At 40.1% G+C, this 12,145-nt stretch overlaps 1 protein-coding gene and 1 long non-coding RNA gene across 9 annotated transcripts in view; one reads left to right on the top strand and one right to left on the bottom strand.

Annotated features, from left to right (window-relative positions):
* exoc2 (exocyst complex component 2) overlaps positions 1-12,145 on the bottom strand; it is a 265,236-nt gene that overhangs the window by 234,735 nt on the left and 18,356 nt on the right. The gene's annotated exons all lie outside the window — the stretch shown is intronic.
* On the top strand, positions 129-10,711 carry LOC140212516 (uncharacterized). The gene is made up of 3 exons (XR_011889738.1): positions 129-214; positions 7,117-7,206; positions 10,636-10,711. It is a non-coding gene; the product is annotated as an uncharacterized lncRNA (long non-coding RNA).

Genomic DNA, 12,145 nt, shown 5'->3' with positions numbered 1-12,145 from the left:
TTCTTCATTGACACTATCGCCTTCCAAAAATATTCTAAGAATGTTACCATTTACTCACCAGACACCTCCCTCTGGTTTCACTAGTTTAAGAATGCAATGCAAACCAAGAAAAATGGAAAAACTCCTCTAGCTATCTGTCTGTTAGCTTCTGGCTCTGGATTCCAGATATACTGAGAAAACTGTACGTAGAACTGGCTCACCCTTCCACAAATCGGTGAGTTTATTCATTGGAATTTTGATTCTGCACTTTGAAGAAGATATATAAAACCAAGGTATTCTTATGTATTTGCTTTAATGCTTTGGATTATTCAGCAAAGCATCTTCAAATACTTGTGGGTTTACAAAATCCTTTTACATTTTAATTGTTTGACTTTCATGATTTTGCAATGTTCTGTATGCCAGGAACATTCAGAAGCATTGAAAAAGCAATTTTAAGTGATACTGTTAAGCAATTTTAAGTTTGCATACTGTTGAGCAGAAGAGGTCAGAGTGGGGAATTGAAGAAGAGGGATGGGGAACAGGAAATAATTACCATAAGCTGGAGAAATCAATGTTCATATCGTCAGGTTGGAGGCTACCCAGATGGAATATGAGGTTTTGCTCCTCCATCCTGAGGAAGCTCATTGTGGCAGTAGAGGAGCCCATGAACCGACATGTTGGAATGGGAATTGGAATTAAAATGGCTGGCCACCAGGAAATTCTGATTTTTGTCAATGGAGAAAAGGTGCTTGACAAAGCAGTGCCCCATTTACGTTGGGTCTCAACAATGTAGAGGAGTCCGCATTGGGAGTACAGGATACAATAGACCACCGCAATAGATTCACAGATGAAGATGCGCTGCCTGCAGATGTTGATGGAGTAGTAGGTGAGGACAAGAAGAACTCTATTCCTGTTAAGACGTCAGGAAAATCGGGTGAGCATGGATGTCTTGGAAGTGGAGGGGGTGCAGGTGAGGGCAGCTTGAACGATAGAGGAAGGGAAACCCTGTTCTCTGAAGGAGGAAGACATCTCTGAAGTCCTGGAAAGGAAAGCCTCTTCCTGGGAACAGATGCAGCATAGATGAAGGAACTGAGAAAAGGGAATGGCATTTTCACAGGAGACAGGGTAAGAAGAGGTATAGTCAAGATAGTTGGTAGGTTTATTTAAAAGATGTTGGTAGACAGTTTGTCACCAGAGATGGAGACAGAGAGATCGGTAAAGGTGAGAGAGCATCAGAAATGGACCGAGGGAATTTAAGTGCAGGGTGGAAATTCAAGCAAAGATGATGAAATTGATGAGCACAGCATTGGTGCATGAAGCAGCACCAAGGTAGCGCAGAAAGAATTGTTTGGTATGGCAAGTGTTTTTCTTTTCACACTTCTAATTGTTTCTTTGTCAAGCCACTCCTCCTGCCCATGGCCACATCGATAGACCGCGGCAAAGCTGTCTCGGATCTTGGTGACAGGGCATGTTTGGACCAGGTGGAGGATGATCTCTCTGTCACCACAGGGGCCATTTGGGGTTTAAGAGGCTCCCCATCGATGTAGTTTGCACTGTTTTGGCATGTTGACTTCTGAGACTAATTGTGGCTGTCCAGGTATTCTAGCAGCTGTAGTAAAGCCCGGGAGGTGCAAGGTGGGGTTGTTGATCAGATTTTGGTATGCCAGTACTGGCGCCATTCAGTATGTTCATCATAGGAATGAGTCAAGGTTTTTCAAGCTGTAGAAAGGTTTTCGGGATTTGAGTCAGGTAGTTGGAGGATCATTTTCGTTGAGTTTATGAACTGGAATATTGTTGGGCATAGTTTTGATACGCTTGTAGAGTTTCGCAGAAGCTGCTCTTGTGCGGATCTCTGAGGGTGTTATTCCGCTCATTGTTGGGGCCATTGGACAGGTCTAGATTTTAGGGCTCCTGAGATTATTCTCATAGAAGTATGGAGCTGTGTACTGATGATGTTTGCAGGAGCACTTCTCTCCTAGGTAGGTGTGCAATATTTGGCGACTGAGAAACATGTGCTAGGCTAGATGTCCGTAGGACTGATTGGTTAGCACTCCATTTGGTTCTTGCTATCTTCCTGATCATGGCATTCTGGATTTTAGTTTCTTTGCAACATTTTGAAGGTGGATCTTGTATGAGCAAGTTCAATCTAACATGACTCCCAAATACTTTGGGTGTGGATCATTGGGTAGCTGTTTGTCATTTAGTTTGATACTAAGTTTAAGTTTGTGTTGGCACGTGACCAAGTGGTTAAGGTGTCGAGCCTCAGCTGAGGCAGCATGTTGTGTCCTTGAGCAAGGCACTTAACCACATATTGCTCTGCAGCAACACTGGTACCAAGCTATATCGGCCCTAGTGCCCTTCCCTTGGACAACATCGGTGGCATGGAGAGGGGAGACTTGCAGCATGGGCAACTGCCAGTCTTCCATACAACCTTGCCCAGGCCTGCGCCCTGGAAGCCTTCCGAGGAGCAAATCCATGGTCTCACGAGACTAACGGATGCCTATGAGTTTAAATTTGGCTAGTCCGTTGTCCAGTTGAAATATGGAAGTTACTCTTTTATTGACATTCAACTCAAGAGTTAGGGAGCTATTACCAAGGAAGGCTTAGAACACGGACTGCTCCACATAGACAACAAAAAGGCAGGCATAGCTGGGGACCATGCAAGCGCCCATGGCTACGCCTTGAGTTTGGTACCACAGCCAACTGTCCTTCCTGCAAACTTGTCTTTGTCTCCATCTTGTTCCACATGGCTTCCAGTGATCATTCTCTGCAACCTCCACTATTTTCAATGGGACTCCACAGGGATCACTTTCTTCATGACTCCCTTCTGCAGTTGTCCTTTCTCCACTAATCTCTCTCCTTCTGCTTGCAGGGGTAAATGCCAGCAATGCTACACTTCCCCATTCACCTCTTACCTCACTTCATTCCAGGCCCAAAGCAATCTTTCTAGGTGAGGCAACACTTCACCCGCGAATCTGTTGGGGCCATCCACAGTATCCTGTGCTCCCAATATGGCCTCCTTTACATTAGTGAGGACTAATGTAGACTGGGGGACCACTTTGATGAACAACTTTGTTCCATTGACAAAAACCAGGATTTCCTGGTGGACAACCATATTAATTCCAATCTCATTTCCTATTCCAACATGTCAGTCCACGGCTTCCTCTACTGCCATGACATGGCCCGCTAAGGCTGAAGGATCAATACCTCATATTCCGTCTGGATAGCCCTCAATCTGATGGCATGAACTTGGATTATGCCAACTTCCAGTAATTTTCCCCTCCCCTCGTCTTCAAACCCCCACTGTGACTCCCCTCCCCCACCACTTACCTCTCCTCTTCACCTGCCAATCACCTCCCCCTGGTGCTCCTCCTCCCCTTTCTCCTGTGGTCCACTCCCCTCTCCTACCAAATTCCTTCTCCAGCCCTTTAACTTTGCCACCAATCACCTCCCACTTTCTTACTTCATCCCTCCTCCCCCACCCACTTGGCTTCAACTATTACCTTCCAGCTGTACTTCTTCCTCTCCCCCTCCACTTCCTCATTCTGGCTTTCTCCCCCCACAACCTTCCGTTCAACTCCTGATGGACAACCTAAAATGTTGACTGTTTATTCATGTCCATAGATGCTGCCTGAAGAAATTTTTGATATGTACTCAACATTAATTATCAAAAGCAACCGTAAAGCAAACAGCATTATGAAGGACCCCACGCACCCCTCATACAAACTCTTCTCCCTTCTGCCATCTGGCAAAAGGCACTGAAGTATTCGGGCTCTCACGACCAGACTATGTAACAGTTTCTTCCCCCAAGCCATCAGACTCCTCAATACCCAGAGCCTGGACTGACACCAACCTACTGCCCTCTACTGTGCATATTGCCCTGCTTATTATTTATTGTAATGTCTGCACTGTTTTGTGCACTTTATGCAGTCCTGGGTAGGTCTGTAGTCTAGTGCAGTTTTGTGTTGTTTTACGTAGTTCAGTGTAGTTTTTGTATTGTTCATGTAGCACCATGGTCCTGAAAAATGTTGTCTCGTTTTTACTGTGTACTGTATCAGCAGTTATGGTCGAAATGACAATAAAAAGTGACTTTACTTGAAAAGTGCTTACTCCTAAAATCCCCTACACATCAAAATGTTTTCACTGAAGGGAATCTACACCCTGGAGCTCACCAGTCTCGCTTCATAGTAATTCTGTGGCAATTCAACGTGGTGGGTGGTTCACTACCATCTTAGAATCAGAATTAGGTTGATCAGGTTGATTATCACTGAAGCATCCTGTAAAATGTGTTGTTTTGCAGCAGCAGCACTATACAATACATAAAGACCTCTATAAGTTACAATAAGAGACATATGTTAGAAAGTAGTGTAAAAAGTAGGGTGGTGATATTGGATTCACAGGCCATTCAGAAATCTGATGGTGGAAGGGAAGAGGCTACTCCCAAAACATTGAGTGTGTATCTCCTCTTTCATGGTAGTAACTAGAAGAGGGCATGTTCTGGATGGCAAGTCCCTAACGATGGTTGCTGCTTTCTTGAGGCACTGCCTTTTGAAAATATCCTTTATGTTGGGAAAGCCAATGTCCATGATGGCACTGGCTGAGTGTATAATCCTATACAACATTTTCAACCCTGTGCACTGAAGCCTCTAAACAAGATGGTGATGCACCAAGTCAGAATGCTCCTCACAGTACATCAGTAGAAATTTGCTAGAACCTTGGGTGACATACCAAATCTCCTCAACTACCTAATGAAGTACCACCACTGGCGTGTCTTCTTCATGACTGCATCAATATTTTAGGGTCAGGATAGAACTTGAAGCTGCTCAGCCCTTGATGAGGACTGGTGTGTGTTCTTCTGAATTACCATACTATCCTTCTGAATTACCCTACTATCCCTACAAGAGCAATTAGGTGCTGTGGTCTAGCCAGTGATAATGAATGCATATTAAAGGTTTTTCACCAGATAAGCATTGCTTGTGTTGTGTTGTGTTGTGTCATCACCATTCACTCCTCAAATGAAAAACAGCATAGGATCAAGATGGAGAAGAAAATCCAACAGCAACTCAGAGTATCAAAAGTAATGTGAATGGTGAAAAAGGATCTTGTGCTTTCCTGGTGTATATGACAAATAAACTCGTTTTTGGGCTACCATCCAGTTACAGGTATCAATTTTAACTGATTTTTCAATGACAAAAACTGCCATCTTCATTAGGAATGGTGCCTTGTATGGTGATATATATATATATATACCCCCCGTCGACCGTCTGTCCTGATTGTTTAGTCCTCATCCAATTTGATTTCCACTGTCCCACCTTGTTTACAATCGAATTCTAATTCTTACTTATAGCGAGAACTTAGTCTTTGTTAACATTCTTTTTCTCTAGTTTTATCTCAATGGCTTCCTTCACCAGGCGGTCCCAAAAGCCATCGGTTCAGCAAAGTAGTTTTGTACTGTCGAAGTCGACCCTATGGTCATTGCAAATGCAATGTTCCACTACCACCAATTTCTCCGGGTAACCCAAACAGCTACACCTCCTATGCCTCTTGCTGCAGATTTCCACCATGGCCAAAATACGCTGCACAGGCAATACTGTAAACCCCAGCTGTCGTGAGGCCCAGGCACAGGTCACCTGTGACCCGCATAAACTGGGATTTGAGCTTCCTTATGGGTTTGTGGATGGTATTAATTAAGTATTTCTTCAGAATCCTGGTGATCCTTTGAAAAACTATGGAAATATAGGGAAGGCAAGCAGTAGCGACTGGCTCCTCCTCGTTATTAGGTTTCCTAGTTTTCCCAACAGCCTTTTTAAGGGCTCGATTGATTTCTTTCACCTTGTAGCCATTCTGCAAGAACATCATGTATAATCGTCTTATTTCCCAGTGGAGACTCCAGGTCCAAAATAGATTTCGCACAACATAATGTCATAACCGTACCTGCTTCTACCACTTCATCTGGCAGCTCATTTCATGTACTCATTATCTTCTGTGTGAAGTTTCCCCCAAGGGTCCTTTCTATATCGCTTGAGATCAATCCCCTCTAAATTTGAGCTCTCTTATAATAGGGGGAAAAAAATTGTGGCTATTTATCTTACTTATATTTCTCATATAAATACGTAAAACTGGGGATTTTTTTTTAAAAAAACAAAGGTGAATGTCCCAGTCTAAGTAAGAACTGGAATTTAATTTTAAATTAAGGTGGTAGAGCAGAAACCTAATTGATTGAAGACTAGCCAATCAGGAGGAACGGTCGATGGCAGTATGTATATATACCACCAGATGAGGCGTACCTAGGCATCATCTCTGATGAAGATGGCAGAGTTTGTCACTGAAACGTTGGTTAAAATTGATACCTCTACCCAGCTGGTAGCCCAAGAAGAGTTTATTCATCAATGTGAATGGTATTTATGTGCTTTTAAAGTCAGTTTCTGTTATAATAAAGGAAGCATGGTATCCAATTTTCTCAAAGCAAAGAGTGACACAGTTGAGTCAAGAGAATATATTAGTCAAGAGAACCAGGAAAATTTCTCAAGTTGATTCTCACATTATTTTAATGAATCCTAATGAGATTGTTCCACAATTCAACACCTCAACCATAAAAATAGCAGCTCTGAGAAGAAGCAACTTGCTCCTCACCTGGCTAACAAATGGAATTTTTTTGCCCTGGCCATTTATAATAAGACAGAACATAAGAACTGGGTCTTTGTAAAGCCTATGGTTATAAGCCTGTTCCACTATTCACTCAGATCATAGTTGCTCCCATCATGGCGTCAGTTCCATTTTCCAGCCTGTTCCTCACATTGACTCCATATAAAGGAAAAACAGCTTTTCATATACCGTATTTAACAATTCAGTCTCCATAGCTCTGGGAAGCAGTATTTTATATATTTGAAAGAATAGAAATTCTTCCTGTATGTGTCTTAAATGGGCGACTCCTTATTACAAAATTTCCCTAGAAAGGAAAGACGCCTTCCCAAAATCAACTCCATCTAGTCATCTCCGAATCTTATATGTTCCATCGTCCCGCTCTTGTTCATCCAAACTCCAACAAATATAGGCCCACCCTGCTTAACCTTTTCTCACAAGGCAAACTCTTCAACCTAGTGTTTTCTAAATATTATGATATGTTTATAATTACAGAAAGCTAAGATGAATGTCACTCTAGCATACGAGATTTCTGGCTGAAGAGCAACAAATACATGTGAATTCCCATCATGGAGAACTTTGATGGTAAGTACTTAGCTTACTGAAATTATATTTGTGTTTTTTTATATATTACTAAGTTTGTTATTTAGATAGTTGGCTTCATAGATGTTTTCATGAATGAATGTATAGTTTACCAATGACTTCAAGTTCTTTCAAGTAAAACATTTCCAAAATTCACATCAAAATGTGTAATGCACTGAAGCCCCACACAACAGCTCTGTTGATTCAGAAATATAGTATAATTCAAATAACATTGCAAGTCTCAAAGAAAACAGAGGTTGTTTTTGTTGCTAGAGAATTTACAAAAAGGGTTTAAATGATATAAAATACCTAAATCAAATTAAGCCTCATAATTCCATTCTTTTGCTTTCAATGATTTGGAGACTGAAATGCTGCACTGCTGAGAAACTACCATGAAAATATAACCCAATGCATTCCTTCAAAATAAATAAGCAAGGCCACCCAAATTTTCAATTAGTGTTAGTGTATACCACAGGAAATGACTAGCTATCCGTCAAGACGCCCTAGGCTGGGTCGTGGATACGGAACAGTGACAGGAAGACTTCAAGCAGGAACACAAGCTCAGCGTGAAAATGGCTTCTTTCCAATGAAAACTGGATGCTAATAGGTTAATACATATTTCCTTAGACATACAGCATCGACACCACTGATGTATAATTTAATTCTAACAAAGATTGCAACCAAGCTCCCACTTTTATTGAAACACCACCCAAAGGATTACATCAATCTCATTTTTATTTGAGGGCTGGTGGTTCAATGGAGAACTTAATAGGCAATGAATAAGCTGACAAAATTATTTAAAATGCTTAATGCACTGATTACTGGATTTCAAACTCAAATGCAAGGGAAACAAGCAACACAATATTGACCTCTACCCAAGTACATCTTATCAGAGTACTTGAGGGTAAAGAGGGGGAGAAAGAGCACAGAGTGAGGGAAAGAGCAAAGGGACATCAAGTTGGTTCTTCTGTAAAGAAATAAAATATGACATACAGTGAGGAAAAACAAAAGGAAAACAAATACTGTGAAATATCAGAGTCACAAAGCTATACAGTACAGCAACAGGCCCTTCAGCCCAAAATGTCTGTCCTAAGTTGCTGATATTTAATCTCTATTCCTCTAAACAGTTCCAATCCTTATTACTGTCAAAATTTTTTATCTTTAAATGTCATAATTATACCTGCATCTACCACTTCATCTGGCAGCCCATTCCAAATATTCACTATCCGCCATGTGAAGAAATTGCCCCAAGGGTCCTTTCCATATCTTTCCCCTCTCACTTGAGATCTATACCCTTTAAATTTGGACTCTCATATAAGGGAAAAAAATAGTGACTATTCATCTTACCCATGTCCTTCATGATTTCATAAATCCATCAGCTTCCTGTTCTCCAAGGAAAAAGTTTTAGCCTACCAGCCTCTCCTTATAACAGAAACCCTTCAGTATCAGTAACATCCTTGTAAATTTTTTTTGCATCCGCTCCAGTTTAATATCACTCTACAGTACGATGACCAAACTGTACACAGTATTACAAACGTGACCACACCAACATCTTGTACAGCTGTAACACAACTTCCCAAGTCCTGTACTTAATATTCTGATTGATGAAGACAAGCATACCAGAGACATTCTTTAACACCTTGACTCTACTTTCAAGGAACTTTAGTTATTCCCAAGGCCCTACCATTTACGGTGCAAGTCCGGGCCTGGTTCACCTTACCAAAATGCAACACCTCATATTTATCCAAATTCAAATCCATCTGCCACTTCTCGGTCCAGTGGCCCAATTGCTTAAAATACTAGGTAACAGTCTTCATTGTCTACTTTATCAACAAGTTTAGTGTCATTTACAAAAGTTCTATATGCCCAGTCCTTGTTAATCTCTATGGATGTGTTGGAGAAGCAATGTTAGTGTCAGGGGAAGAGGGTGAACAGAATTAAGCATTACTCCTATGATGAAAGTAGAGAAAATCATGGTGCAAAGCAACATCATCTGTGCATGCATCAAGAAATGCAAATTCCAAAAAATAAAATGCTGCATTGATAAATTTACTTTTTCCTCTACATAAATACCCCGAGAGCCAATTTCCATCAACCCATCTGCTGCCATCCAAGCTTTGTCTTTACACTGCGGCCAGGCAGCACATTTGCAGAGAAAAGTAGTTGATATTTTACATCCACAAACTTCCATCAGAACATATGAATTGAACTCTAGTAAGAGGTCCATCAATCAAATGTTAACTCTGTTTTCTGTCTCCAAAGATGTTGCCTGACCTACTAAATATTTTCAGAATTCCATTTTTACTCCAGCTACTCAAACAGCTACTCCGAAGTTACACAGTTTACTTATAATTACTGCCAAATAACCCCCTTTTAGCATATTTGCAGGCACTGTGTGATTTGAAAAAGGGTACAAATAGTAACAGTATTCTGTACAAATATAAGGTTTTGGTGAAACCTCCCTATAAGATGTAATAATATCACTCAACACACACAAATATCACTCACACGTTTTAAGAAGGAAAGTTGACAATATTGCAACAAATTCACAACAAATTTTAAATAAGGCTATTTGGTATAATGAATACTCTTTGTACTTCTAATATAAAATACAATATAATTACTACATCCTCTACAGATATAAATACATGCAATCTATGCAGTAGTCTCTTTTTTCCAAGCTATAAGTAAAAAGATCTTGTGAAAAATCATGAATTCTACCAAAGCTCTCCAAATAATTACTTGTGACTGATGCAATTACTAATGACACCCCCCCAGTTAACCTGAGCAGGCAAATTCAGACTTCAAAGCATTGGCAATGAACATAGTTCAGAATAAGCCATAGTTCAAAGTAAGGCCAATATAACACCACAATGTTGAATTTTCGAAATGAAATCCATAACAATGCTTTTTTTTTTAGTTCTTTTGACCTGAATATATCCACAAAATCTTAAATCACTGCTTTCATAAAAATGTACAAATTTAATGGGATTAGATAAAAGATAAAACACTAACTGAAAAAATTTCACTTTTTTAAAAATTTATAAAGATGAAGCAATTGGGTAACCTCTTTCAGTTAAGACCATGATGCACGTACTCAGTAACTATTGCTGCAATCAGTGATTGGCTGATGTACAGGGATATCCAGAAGGACAAAGTGATCAGTGAAGACAACCCCATCACAAAGCACACTTTTTCCTACGTTACAGAGATAAACTGTTCAGCTGATTTGTATAAAAAAGGAAAATAAGCTCAGAATAAACCAGAGGAACTTGTAACTTCAAATACTTATCATAACTTAATGAAACATGAAGCAATACATATTTGAAAGAAACCCTGCAGCTGAAAATGAAGGTTCAAAGTTCAAGTGCAAAGTAAATTATCAAATTACTCATGTCACCATATTCTAACTTGAGATTCATTTTCTTACAGACGTTCACCGTAAAGAAAAACTAGAATCAATGAATGACTACACACAAATAAAGACTGACAAACAACCAATGTGCAAAAAGTAATAAATAAATAATACTGAGAACATGAGTTGTAGAGTCCTTGAAAATGAATCCATAGGTTGTGAAATCAGTTTACCTGGTCAGTAAACCTGATGGTTTTACTAAAAATCTTCGATTTCATCTTAACTGACTGGGTAGTCCCCTCACCAAAAAGTTTGTGGGTTCAAACCCCACCTGAAACAAATATAGGTTGAGCATCCCTTATCCAAAATGCTTGGGGCCGGGAGTGTTTAGGATTTTGGAATACTTGCATGTATATGAGATATCTTAGGGATGGGAGCCAAGTCTAAGCACGAAATCCATTTATACTTACAGCTGGTGTGAAGCTCAAAGAGTAAATAATCCACAATCAGAGCACAATCTAATGTGATGGAGTGGGTCCTCCACAAACTATTGGAGTTGAATGACCACCCCCGAACTCATCTATAAATGGATTCCAGCACTGCGATTGGCTTCACATCCACCATTAATTTCAAACAGCCTCCTGTTCCACAGCAGTTACAATGGGAGAGGTGCAGGTTTATATGACATTTTAATAATCTTATGCATGAAATAATTACCCTCAAATTTCAGCTCGTGATAGACCTTTGCTTGTTTCATGATCAAGCAGCCTACGTTCACTCCAACGCTGATGAATCCACTCTTTCAATACACAATTGAGATCTTTATTTTTGCTTTATGCAGTGTTTTTCTATTTTTCATTAATTTCTGTTCATTACATACATGAGATCACTTCTCAGAACTGTGTGTGGTGCACAGAGGCCCATATATCACCTGGAAACCTTCACAGTGCTTTATGGAATTATCCATTTGCGACGTCAAGTCAGCACTCAAAACAAAGTTCAGATTTTGGAGGTTTTTGGATAAAGGATACTCAACCTGTGCTGTGAAGTTCTACCAAAATAATTCAAGATACAAGATCGATTAATGTCATTTCCTGAACACAAGTATAAAGGAGAACAATATAATTGTTACCGCACATCCAGTGCAGCACAAAATAAACACAAACGCAATAATAAAAACAATAAACGTCAACACATATGGTAGCTTGTATACATGTATGTCCATAAAGCAACACTATTCATAAGGTGACTGACATGAAATAATAAACTAATGGTGGAGTTAGTGGGTGGAGGTGTTGATTGGTCCCTTTTTCGAGCCCGGTGGTTCTGAAATGGATGCTTCATGGCTTCCTCCCTGATGGAAATGCAACAAACAGTCCATGAGCAGGGTGGGTGGGATCCTTCATGATGTTATTAGCCCTTTTCCAGCACCTTTCTATCTACAGTGGATTCTGGTTACTTGGGACATGAGGACCAATACATTTTGGGCCAATTAAGTGGCTGTCCCAATTAACTGAAGCTTCATGGAAATAGTTAAGTTATAAAAAAGACAAACTAACAGTTAACTGAATAACAAATTAGGTATTT

Source organism: Mobula birostris, chromosome 19 (genome assembly GCF_030028105.1).
Source record: "Mobula birostris isolate sMobBir1 chromosome 19, sMobBir1.hap1, whole genome shotgun sequence".
Taxonomy (NCBI): domain Eukaryota; kingdom Metazoa; phylum Chordata; class Chondrichthyes; order Myliobatiformes; family Myliobatidae; genus Mobula; species Mobula birostris.
Note: the sequence above shows the minus strand (reverse complement) of the source record. Positions and strands in the feature narration are given on the sequence as shown.